The sequence below is a fragment of the Triticum urartu genome, chromosome 7 (genome assembly GCF_003073215.2).
Source record: "Triticum urartu cultivar G1812 chromosome 7, Tu2.1, whole genome shotgun sequence".
In the NCBI taxonomy this organism is placed as follows: domain Eukaryota; kingdom Viridiplantae; phylum Streptophyta; class Magnoliopsida; order Poales; family Poaceae; genus Triticum; species Triticum urartu.
Genome location: NC_053028.1, coordinates 7,607,456 through 7,620,653, shown reverse-complemented (window position 1 = coordinate 7,620,653; position 13,198 = coordinate 7,607,456). Strand labels below are relative to the sequence as shown.

The 13,198-nt window shown below is 43.8% G+C and overlaps 1 pseudogene; it reads left to right on the top strand.

Annotated features, from left to right (window-relative positions):
- The first annotated feature begins 3,273 nt into the window (after positions 1–3,273).
- Positions 3,274–6,339, top strand: LOC125518058 (annotated as a pseudogene).
- Positions 6,340–13,198: the final 6,859 nt, after the last annotated feature.

Below are 13,198 nucleotides of genomic sequence, written 5' to 3'. Positions count from 1 at the left end.
ACGCCCAAGAAGCCTAGCAGGTTCACGCAAAGGTTCTTCGTCACGTGCATCACGTCGATTGAAGAGCGGACCTCTAGGTCTTTCCAGTAGGGTAGGTCCCAAAATATAGATTTCTTCTTCCACATGCGTGCGTGTCCCTCAGCGTCATTCGGAACAGCTAGTGCGCCGGGACCCTTTCCAAATATTACGTGTAAATCATTGACCATAGCAAGTACGTGATCACCGGTACGCATGGCGGGCTTCTTCCGGTGATCTGCCTCGCCTTTGAAATGCTTGCCTTTCTTTCGACATTGATGGTTGGTCGGAAGAAATCGACGATGGCCCAGGTACACATTCTTCCTGCATTTGTCCAGGTATATACTTTCAGTGTCATCTAAACAGTGTATGCATGTGTGGTATCCTTTGTTTGTCTGTCTTGAAAGGTTACTGAGAGCGGGCCAATCGTTAATGGTCACGAACAGCAACGCCTTTAGGTTAAATTCCTCTTATCTGTGCTCATCCCACGTACGTACACCGTTTCCATTCCACAGCTGTAAAAGTTCTTCAACTAATGGCCTTAGGTACACATCAATGTCGTTGCCGGGTTGCTTAGGGCCTTGGATGAGAACTGGCATCATAATGAACTTCCGCTTCATGCACATCCAAGGAGGAAGGTTATACATACATAGAGTCACGGGCCAGGTGCTGTGATTGCTACTCTGCTCCCCGAAAGGATTAATGCCATCCGCACTTAAAGCAAACCATACGTTCCTTGGGTCCTTTGCAAACTCATCCCAGTACTTTCTCTCGATTTTTCTCCACTGCGACCCATCAGCGGGTGCTCTCAACTTCCCGTCTTTGTTACGGTCCTCACTGTGCCATCGCATCGACTTGGCATGCTTTCCGTTTCTGAACAGACGTTTCAACCGTGGTATTATAGGAGAATACCACATCACCTTCGCAGGAACCCTCTTCCTGTGGGGCTCGCCGTGAACATCACCAGGGTCATCTCGTCTGATCTTATACCGCAATGCACCGCATACCGGGCATGCGTTCAGATCCTTGTATGCACCGCGGTATAGGATGCAGTCATTAGGGCATGCATGTATCTTCTCCACCTCCAATCCTAGAGGGCATACGACCTTCTTTGTTGCGTATGTACTGTCGGGCAATTTGTTATCCTCTGGAAGCTTCTTCTTCAATATTTTCAGTAGCTTCTCAAATCCTTTGTCAGGCACAGCATTCTCTGCCTTCCACTGCAGCAATTCCAGTACGGTACCGATCTTTGTTTTGCCATCTTCGCAATTGGGGTACAACCCTTTTTTGTGATCCTCTAACATGCGATCAAACTTCAGCTTCTCCTTTTGACTTTCGCATTGCGTCCTTGCATCGACAATGACCCGGCGAAGATCATCATCATCGGGCACATCGTCTGGTTCCTCTTGATCTTCAGCAGCTTCACCCGTTGCAGCATCATTGGGCACATCGTCTGGTTCCTTTTGATCTTCACCAGCTCCCCCCGTTGCAGCATCACGGTATTCAGGGGGCACATAGTTGTCATCGTACTCTTCTTCTTCGTTGTCTTCCATCATAACCCCTATTTCTCCGTGCCTCGTCCAAACATTATAGTGTGGCATGAAACCCTTGTAAAGCAGGTGGGTGTGGAGGATTTTCCGGTCAGAGTAAGACTTCGTATTCCCACAATCAGGGCATGGACAACACATAAAACCATTCTGCTTGTTTGCCTCAGCCGCATCGAGAAACTCATGCACGCCTTAATGTACTCGGAGGTGTGTCTGTCACCGTACATCCATTGCCAGTTCATCTGCGTGCATTATATATAATTAAGTGTCCAAATTAATAGAAGTTCATCATCACATTAAAACCAAAGTACATACATAGTTCTCATCTAACAACATATAGCTCTCCAGAGCATCTAATTAATTAAAACATACATTGAAACTATGTAAAACATTTTAATGCGAAAACAAAGGCGATCATAATCGCAACCAAGGTAACAATTGATCCAACGGCATAATGATACCAAGCCTCGGTATGAATGGCATATTTTCTAATCTTTCTAATCTTCAAGCGCATTGCATCCATCTTGATCTTGTGATCATCGACGACATCCGCAACATGCAACTCCAATATCATCTTCTCCTCCTCAATTTTTTTATTTTTTCCTTCAAGAAATTGTTTTCTTCTTCAACTAAATTTAACCTCTCAACAATAGGGTCGGTTGGAATTTCCGGTTCACATACATCCTAGATATATAAAATCTACGTCACGTTGGTCCGCATAATTTTCATAAACAATAAATGAACCAATAGTTATAAAGATAATATATATACCACATCCGAATCATAGACAAGACGAGGGCCGACGGGGGCGGATACCAAAACCATCGCACTATATAAGATGCAATAATAAAAGTAAGAAAATTATACAAATATCTATCTAAACATACAAGTAACAATATTTTTCCTTTCAGAAAGAAGATAGAACAAGAGGCTCACCACGGTGGTGTCGGTGATGAGATCGGCGCGGGTGATCGACGGCGGTGAAGACGGGGGTGGGGCGTGACGGACCGCTAAATCTAGACAAATGTCGAGGAAAATAGAGCTTTGAGGTCGAGCTTCGAGAGGAGAAAGCTTAACTACTGTGGCTCGGGCATTTCATCGAACACCTCATGTGCATAGGAGGTGAGCTAGAGCACCACAAACCCCTCCCCTCGCCGGCCAGAGAAAAACAGAGCACTGGAGTGCTCTGCTCGCGGGCGAGGGTATATATAGGCACCTCATTGGTCCCGGTTGGTGGCATGAACCGGGACTAAAGGGGAGCCTTTGGTCCCGGTTCAAGCCACCAACCGGGACCAATGGTGGTGGGCCAGGAGCCAGGCCCATTGGTCCCGGTTCGTCCCACCAACCGGGACCAAAAGGTCCAGACGAACCGGGACCAATGGCCCACGTGGCCCGGCCGGCCCCCTGGGCTCACGAACCGGGTCCAATGCCCCCATTGGTCCCGGTTCTAGACTGAACCGGGACTAATGGGCTGACCTGGCCTGGACATTGCCCCCTTTTCTACTAGTGGTTTGGCATAAGTTTCTAATTTTTCCTCTGCCTACCACCTATTTCACCAAAGCGCATGCCTTTTTTGACAATGATTTTCAACACCTGTAGCATTCTTACATAGGAGTATTTTTTATGATGTCACTGTGTTCAAGTTTCTTTTTTTTGTCTATCTTGCTGTACACTCTTTATATTAAAACCTGTTGACATCATCTTTGAATCCATGTGCAGGTATTTTGTTGTCGTTGATGATATATGGGATGTGGCTGCATGGAATGTTATTAAGCTTGCATTCCCCAAGACTAGTTCTCGCAGTATCATAATCACCACTACTCGTAGAAATGATGTTGCCGAATCATGCAGTTCATATTTCAGTGGCAATATTTATGGGGTAAGGCCTCTTACAGTGGTGCATTCAAGACAGCTATTTCACAGAAGACTATTCGACTCCCAAGAAAATTGCCCACCATACCTTGAAGAGGTATGTGATCAAATCTTGAAAAAATGTGCTGGGTTACCTTTGGCAATCATCGCTGTTTCTGGTTTGTTGGCTAACATAAAAAATGTGCTGGGTTACCTTTGGCAATCATCGCTGTTTCTGGTTTGTTGGCTAACATAAAAAATGTGCTGGGTTACCTTTGTCTCTTATATGTGAGTATGTTTTCGGAAGATTCTTTTATTGAGAAGTATGATTTGATAAGGAGGTGGATAGGTGAAGGATTCATTCAAAAAGAAGACGGATATACAACACATGAGGTAGGAGAAAGGTGTTTTAACGAGCTCGTCAATAGGTGTTTGATCCAACCCGTCGAGACAAATGAATATGGTAAAGTGAAGGGCTGCCGAGTTCATGACATAATTCTTGATTTCATAATATCCAAGTCCACCGAAGAGAACTTCATTACTTTCCTTAGTACTCCCATTCCGACAACTGGGATAGAAAGCAAAGTCATTCGTCGATTATTTTTGCAAGGCGTCAAGGAAGGAAATTCAACAATACCAACGACAGGTTTGGATCTGTCCCAAGGCGTCAAGGAAGGAAATTCAACAATACCAACGACAGGTTTGGATCTGTCCCATGTCCGATCAGTCTCTGGATCTTTTGTGGAAATGCCTTCTTTGGAGAAGTTTAGACATCTGCGTGTTCTCAACTTACACGATTACCAACGATTGGGAGAACAAAATCTTGAAAATATAGTGAGGCTGTTCCAGCTAAGGTACCTGAGCTTCAGACATATAGGAATAAGAAAGCTCCCAGAACAAATTGGACGTTTAGGGTGCTTAGAGATCCTGGACCTAAGAGAAACTGATGTAATGGAATTACCTGCATCTATTGTTAATCTCAGAAAATTATCACATCTACTTGTTGATGTTGGTGTTAAATTTCCTGATGGTGTTGCGAACATGCAAGCATTGGAGACGTTGAAATTGGTCAGTGTCTCCAGACAATCATTAGACTTTCTGTCGAGCCTTGGCCAGCTGAAAAATTTGAGGAATCTGGTCCTTCACATTAGGTTCAATGTTAATTCTGACACTGGGCATACAAATGTGATTGGGGAGGTCATCTCTTCCCTGTGTAAGCTAGGCACCCAGAACCTTCGCTCTCTGACTATTATGGATTTGAGCGGCCTCTTACAGGAACCTTTGTGCCTGCCTACCCTCGAGAAACTTATCAACTGCTCTTTAGCCATCCCGCAGATTCCGAAATGGCTGAGCTCCCTCAAAAACCTCCAACAGTTAATCCTTCAAGTGGATGGAGTCAAGCAGGATGACCTATGCATGCTTGGGGCCTTACCCACTCTGCTCATTCTGCACCTCACGCAGAGAACAGAGTCAAGGAATAAGCTCAGAATAAGTGGTGAAGTTGGGTTCCGGTCATTGGGGATTTTTATTTATGATGGAAATGGTGTTTCCCCGGTAGCTCTGATATTTGCCGCAGGATCCATGCCCAAGCTAGAAAAACTCAAGCTTGTTTGCCACGTAAATGAATCTGACTCTCCGAGCTTTGGAATCGAGAACCTCCCCTGCCTGCGTACTGTCAAATGCTTTGTAAATGGCAACGATGGCATTGTTGAAGCCGTAGAAACTGCCGTGGAGACAGCAGCAAGCACACATCCCAACCACCCTAGTCTAGGCTTTTGGAAAGGTAACAGTATAGTTTTCTCCCGACTGCCCAGCTTTGATTAAACAAGCCAAGGCCCAGGAAAGGGGGAGTTGCCGCTGGACCTGTAAATATTTACCCGGTGCGTATATCATCAGCATGCTAATATATCCTTCTCCCTTTTATGATGCATGAACCGATACATTAGTAGTACTATATTATTTAGTTTTTTTTATAGAAAAGGAGGATTAACCCCGGCCTCAGCATAACTATCTTATTTAGTTGGTAGTATAATTTATTTCTAGGTTAAGCAGCAGTCTCTTGCTGGTCAAGTATATGCATTGAATTGTCATGAGTACTTGTTGGTCGGGCGACACCCAGATTTGAACTGGGGATAAAGGATTTGCAGTCCCTTGCCTTACCGTAACAACATCCAAGTTGCCATCCAAAAATGCATATGTTGTCTTGCCTCTCAAAGATAAGTATTCAAATGTGTCTTAATTTTGGTAGTTGTCGCTCCCAGCGCCAGATAGCTGATGCGCGCTTCAGATAGACCACAAACTAGTGGTACACATGTGAGGTTCTTGCACAAACTTTCCGCATTCGCGTACGGGCCTTTTTCTTGTGGTGATGGGAGGAAGATGACAGGCCAACTAGTTGTGCTGTTGCTACACATTGTGTATACCTTGAATTGGCTAGTGGTACATTTTGAAGTTCTCTTCTAAAAGTGGTGTGTTAATTATTTGGTCCTGCCCAACTTTACTAGAACTATATATATCATTTCTGTCTGCACTCCATTAGAAATGCATTCTTAGTTAAATATTTCCTTCTGCAAGCATAGACGTTCTTTGGCAAGGTTGACATCAACCAAGGAAATGCCTTTGTGCCACTGTCGCACTATCTACACTTCATGCGCTTCTCTCATCTTTTACAGTTATATACATGCTTGCTATATTTGTATTGCTGCTACATTTTGATGTTATCAATTATTATTTTTTGCAGTGCTAGTCTCTAGATGCTTCAGTAGCAGATTATTATTTATGTGTTTTCTCTATTCGTTAATGAGTTGCATGGAGATGAGGCATCGGATCACTACAACCTCTCTCTTGAGGAGACTAAGACAATATTACCCAATTAATTTGGAAGTAGAAACCAAGAACATTAGAGTTGCTGCTAGATGCTTCTGCTTACCTGGTACATCATCTCAAATTTGAACAGGTTTTACAAGAAGTTGTAGCTTTATCCCTTGTTTCATACTTTTTCTTGGCTTGTGGTGTGAACTTTGTGTGTTTGGACTCTTTGCATCTTCAGTACGTCTTCAGTTTTTATTGACCGACGAATTCCCCCTTAAGAAAAGGAACTTCGCCTAATGCGCTTCACAAGCTATGACTTTGTAATGGCACTACTAATCATATCATCACACTTGCTTAGAAGCAGAGTACATGGACTAAAATTAGGCTCATTCAGTGCATAAGCAATGAAAAATAAGCTTTTTATTGCTAAGAATTTGTCTTGTTAACACCTGGTCCTGTACAACTTAGGATAATTTCCCTTGTTTGTTCTCCTTAATTAATTTAGTCATGTATTGTTGTTCATTTCCTTCACCAAGTTCTCTGGAAAGCTGAAAAAAGAGACCATTTCCATTAAAGAAATGGTGAACAAGCTAGTACTATTCCTTGAGCAATAGTTACCGTTCCCCTCCCTCAAAAAACAACTTGTCTTTGGTGAGAGCTAGACATCAAGGAAACTTTGTGCAACTGTTATGCTAGGTTCCCAGCTAGGCAAAACACTTCATAAGTAAGCCATTGTCATTTTCTCGGTGATTTGGATGTTGTGATGCTTAAAGTCTTTTACAGTTCAATATTCGTTTGCTATGTATATCACCATTAATTTTCGATGTTACCAATGATTTGCAGTGATTCTCTCCATATGCTTCAGTAATAGATGATAAATGTTAAGTGTCCTGGCTGGTGTTGGAATGGAGACCTCTCTGTTCGTGAATTGACTGCATGCATGAAGACGATGCTAATGATGCTTGACATGGAAATAAACTGCAGCATGTCCTTGAATCTTGCACTCAACTCGGCGAGAAGTAACTCGGCGAGAAGTAAATAATGCAGCACACCAGCAGCACAATTTTACCAAATTAAGTATTACCATCTCCGTCCGATTCATTTAGTTGTGAAAGCATTGTACTGGTGGTGGAATTTCAAGCTTGACCTATGTTTGCCTTTGTTGGTTCAAAGAGATATTGTTTCTTGTTGGGAAACTCCTATGAGATGTTAATTACTCCTTAATTATGGGCTATAGCACTAGGGTCTGCTAGCAACATTCTTCAGTTTCTTACATTTTCTGTTGTTTGAGTCTTTAAGCGTAGAGTTTCTGCATCAATAAGCTCTACCTATGACTTGTTCATTTCTAAGACAGTTTAGAAGTATTGAATTCATGCTCTACCCAGTTGCTCCAAAAGATCAAGCTGATGAGAAAAGATGGGCTATGCATTTATACTTGAACACGCCCCACCCCCACCCCCCTCTTGTGCGGCTCCCTCGGGTCTAAACATGGACCAAAGTGGGCTACAATTTTTTATTTTTAAATTGCACCAGTCGGGTCTTGAACTCGAGACCTCGTGGCTTTGATACCATGATAAATTCATGCTCCAACCAACTCATCCAAAAGTTCAAATTATTGAAGATGGTCAGACATTATACTCCAACACTCCTGCTCATGCCTATGCTCCTTTAAAGTTTATGACGTGGGCAGCGGAAGCAGTGTCAGGCTGCAATTAGTTATTGCATTTACTGGGTTTTGAACCCTGAACCGATTGGTGAACTGGTTAGGCGCATAAATTTGTTACCTAGAGGTTCTTGGTTCAAAAACTAATAAATACAATAAATAATTCCAGCTTGCCCTGACTTCTGTTGCCCACGTCATAAATTTTAAAAGAGCATAGATGTGAGGGGAATGTCGCAGTATAATGTCGAAAGCTGACCCCTAGACCAGTATCTATATAGACGTGAAGGAGATGTTAGAGTATAACTTATCTACATAGATTTGGCGGCTACTTGTAGTTGGCATGAAGGGTCTTATTAGCCAACCATTGTGAACTGCAAATTAAATATACAGAATTATACCAACTTTCACTCATCATCCTGAAACTTGGTAGCAACTAGTTCGTTGGAAATGCACAAGTTGTTTCTATCAGCAGAAAAATCCACTAGTAGATAAACCCCCATTAGTCCCGATTGGTAAGGGCCTTTTGTCCCGGTTTCTGAACCGGGACTAAAGGGTCGTTACTAATGCCCTAGCCCTTTAGTCCAGGTTCAGTCCAGAACCGGGACAGATGGGACTCCACGTGGCCGGTGCGCCGAGCCCAGGCAGGAGGGCCTTTGATCCCGGTTGGTGGCACCAACCGGGACCAATAGGCATCCACGCGTCAGCATTTCAGGGGCTGGGGTTTTTGTTTTTTTTTTGAAGGGTGGGGGGGTTGGGGGTTTGGGGGGGTTAATTTAGGTGTTTCGTATATTGTGTTAGCTAGCTAATTAATAGAGAGAAGTGTCCTCTCTTATGTCCATGCTTGGTCGACGCTACGTACTATACATACGTATAGAGAGGACTAGACACGCTAGCTAGCTAGTAAGCAAACAAAGGAAACAGAAGATCGTCATGAACATATATGCATACAGAGAGAAGTGATATCGACCACCTCTCCTTCTCCGAGAGATTGGTCGAACAATAAGTTCTCGTATATCTATCTGACACTACCGGCTACATATATACAATAATTATCTCTTACAATATAATCTCCTAATTATATACGAAGTCAAGCTCCACATGGTATTATCCATCTTTAGCGATCACGTGGTCAAAGAAGAATGCCACCAGTTCCTCTTGAATTGCTCGGATACGATCTGGTGGTAGGAGTTCATCCCGCATCCGAAAGATCTAATTTGAAGAAGGGGGTCAATACACACACACACACACACACACACACACACACACACATATATATGAATAAATGAAACTCAACACAAATGATGGTAATAAAATAAAATTGTGAATATTATTGCTTACGCACTTCATATTGTTCTTCAGTGTACCCCCGTTCACAGGTCGTGTAGCGGATGGACTCGCAAATGTAGTATCCGCAGAAATCATTCCCTTGATCCTGCCACAACCACTTTACAAGAAATAGAGGTCAATCAAACTGATAAGCAAACATGCCAAATGGTATTGATGAAACTGGCGCTTGAAACACTAGGAGACGCGCGGAACATGCTACGATAGTACTTACTTTCGGGTATCTAAATTGCAGCTTCTTCGGCAGTCCCGGAGCTTTTTTGGTGAATTTTCTCCAAACCCTGCCAGACAAAGAAAACAATTACTTGATATCAGGAAATGAACAAAGTTGCTGATATGGTAGATAATGATCGATTTAACTTACTTCTCGAGGATTTGAGTCATGTCCGCATACTCCTGGGGATCTTCTCGTCTCGAGTCTAAGACGGTTACTAGTCCTTGCTCAAGCTTAATCTCTATGAGAACATAGTGGAAACTGTGCACGCATGCATAACTCATCAATTACATTACTATAACCTGGACTAATATATAAGGGAAACCGAATATGCACAAGACAGTAACACTCACTTGAAGTTGTAAGGAAAGAGTATTATATCTTTGTTTTCATTTATTACCAACGATCGTAGAAAGTTGGCCTCGGTATCTTCGGCATGAAATTTAACCTCAGTTGCATCTATGACATTTGTGTTAATGAACCCAATATCACCGACTTGTCTTTTCTTCAATTCGGCGATCTTCAATCTGCATGCTATAGTGAGGATAATTATAAATACATGCAATGAAAGAGCTGACCTATATAGAGAGACTTAATGACAGAAGTAGTAGTACTTACAGACAGTAGTAGGTGACCGTTGCTTTATCGATGGCCATTTGATTGAAAAACTGGAAGAACTCCTCAAATGGAACATCCAACAGTTCAATTCCAACGAGGTCATGCTCCTCTCTAACTCTCAGCGTCAAAGTATTCCTCCCCCCAGACTCTCTGCAGGTTTTCATGTACCAATCATGCAATCTTCGCATCATCGTTGTGAGAGATCTTTCATCATTGACGAGAGGCTTCCCTTACTTGTATCTGTGTACCGCCTCCACCTCCAAGAAATCATAATGTACATCGTCGGGCAGGTAATCTCCAAGATTGCTATAACCGGGCACCATCCTCGGATCATTAGCGAAGATGTCGCTAGACACCTTGAGCGGGGGGCACGATTCGTTCGCTTGTTCTCCGAGCTGGGCAATTTGTTTCCCAGCTCGTCGTTCTTTTATCCTTTGATCACTGACAGTACTTCCCGACCGCTCCGCTTTGACAAATGTCTTTCCAATCATGCGCTCATAGTTGCCTTTCGGCAGTGTCCTTTCCCAGTGACAGAAGGGGCAGCAAGGCACGTATTGTATTGTTGCCATCGAGGATAACAAGATGGGGTATTTATCATATTGCATGAATTTATTCCTCTACATCATGTCATCTTGCTTAAGGCGTTACTCTGTTTTCATTAACTTAATACTCTAGATGCATGCTGGATAGCGGTCGACGAGTGGAGTAATAGTAGTCGATGCAGGCAGGAGTCGGTCTACTTGTCTCGGACGTGATGCCTATATACATGATCATACCTAGATATTCTCATAACTATGCTCAATTCTGTCAATTGATCAACAGTAATTTGATCACCCACCGTAGAAATACTTATGCTCTTGAGAGAAGCCACTAGTGAAACCTATGGCCCCCAGGTCTATTCTCATCATATCAATCTTCCATCACTTTATTATTTCTTTGCTTTTTACTTTTGCCTTTTATTTGACTTTGCATCTTTATATCAAAAATACCAAAAATATTATCTATCATCTCTATCAGATCTCACTCTCGTAAGTGACCGTGAAGGGATTGACAACCCCTAATCGCGTTGGTTGCGTTGAGCTATTGTTTTGTGTAGGTACGAGGGACTTGTGCGTGGCCTCCTACTGGATTGATACCTTGGTTCTCAAAAACGGAGGGAAATACTTACGCTACTTTGCTGCATAATCCTCTCCTCTTCGGGGAAATCCAACGCAGTGACCAAAACAAAAGGTCGTGGGTTCAACGACCTTCTGTTTTGGTCGTAAACGTCTACGACCTTATCCCAAAGAAGGTCGTTAATTTCAGTTTACGACCGCCAGCTTTTGACCTTCTGTTTTTGGTCACAAAAAGGTCGCAAATGAAAAATAATGACCTTTCAGTGACCAATAGTCAAGGTCACAAGTTGACATATTTCTTGTAGTGGCTGTTACTTCCTCCGCGAAGGGCCTGAACTCGTAAACCTTGCGTGCACACCCTCATCGTAGCTACGATCTTGCCTCTCTATACTGTCAGACTTACTCCCACGACAGTTGGCGCTGTTTAGGGAACGCAGTAATTTCAAAAAAAAAATCTACGCACACGCAAGATCTATGTGATGCATAGCAACGAGAGGGGAGAGTGTTGTCTACATACCCTCGTAGACCGAAAGCGGAAGCGTCAAGTGACGCGGTTGATGTAGTCGAACATCTTCGCGATCCAACCGATCCTAGTACCGAAAGTAAGGCACCTTCGCGATCTGCACACGTTCAGCTCGGTGACGTCCCTCGTACTCTTGATCCTGTTGAGGCCGAGGGAGAGTTTCGTCAGCACAACAGCGTGGTGACGGTGATGATGAAGTTACCGGCGGAGGCTTCGCCTAAGCACTACGAGAATATGACCGAGGTGTGTAACTGTGGAGGGGGGCACCGCACACGGCTAAAAGATCAACTTATGTGTCTTTGGGGTGCCGCCTTCCCACGTATATAAAGGGGGGGGAGGAGGAGAGGGCCGGCCAAAGAGGGGCGCGCCTCATGTGGGGAGTCCTACTAGGACTCCCTAGTCCTAGTAGGATTCCCCCTCTCCTTTCCTTTTATGGAGGGGGGAAAATGAAGGAGAGGAGGGGAGGAGGGAAAGGGGGTTGCGCCCCCTCCCCTTCCAATTCGGACTCCACTTGGGGGGGGGGGGTTGCGCGCCTCTCCCTTCTGGGCTGTCCCCTCTTCTCTCTCATGGCCCATAAGGCCCATGATTTCCCCCGGGGGGTTCCGGTAACCTCCCGCTACTTCGGAAAAATGCCTGAATCACTCGGAACAATTCTGATGTCCGAATGCAACCTTCCAATATATGAATCTTTACCTCTCGAACATTTCGAGACTCCTCGTCATGTCTGTGATCTCATCTCGGACTCCGAACAAACATCAGTACATCAAATCACATAACTCATAATACCAATCGTCATCGAATGTTAAGCGTGCGGACCCTACGGGTTCGAGAACTATGTAGACATGACCGAGACACGTCTCCGGTCAATAACCAATAGCGGAACATACGAAGATCTTGACGGACCTACTATGGCAAATTCCCTTGCCTACTGCGCGGGAAAAGACCCGCCCTCGCCTTTTTTAATAGGGGTTTGTATCGACGAATCATGTGAAGCAGCAAAACCAAGTGGTACAAGAGTACCACGCGGTACTCCAACACAAGACACAGTTAACTGGGCTGGGCTGCCGTGTCTTGTACTCCTCTGTCGTAAAGTGAAGACGCTCGCTTCCATAAATGTTGTTCCTTCTGATGGGCTAAGATACCACTATTCTTCTAACCATTCAATTGCAGGTTGGTTAACCTCAATCGCATTCTTTGCATGTCTCCTTCTGATACAAACGTGACCCAGCCAACCCCGTCACATGCGTTCTCCATTCATCTAGAACGGACTGGCATGGTGTAAGACTATAGAATTTTGAAAGCTCGAAACTCTCGTTTAGTACTTACTGCCAAATCTGTCCACGTACATAGGAAAACCTTCACGACAACATGAATAGAAAATTAGAATACCCCACACGATTGGACTTCGAAAGATATAGAAAACCGTAGTGTGTAATAGTTTATGTTCTTCCATGATAAGAATAACTGTGTTATTTCAAGTACAAATACAAACCATAG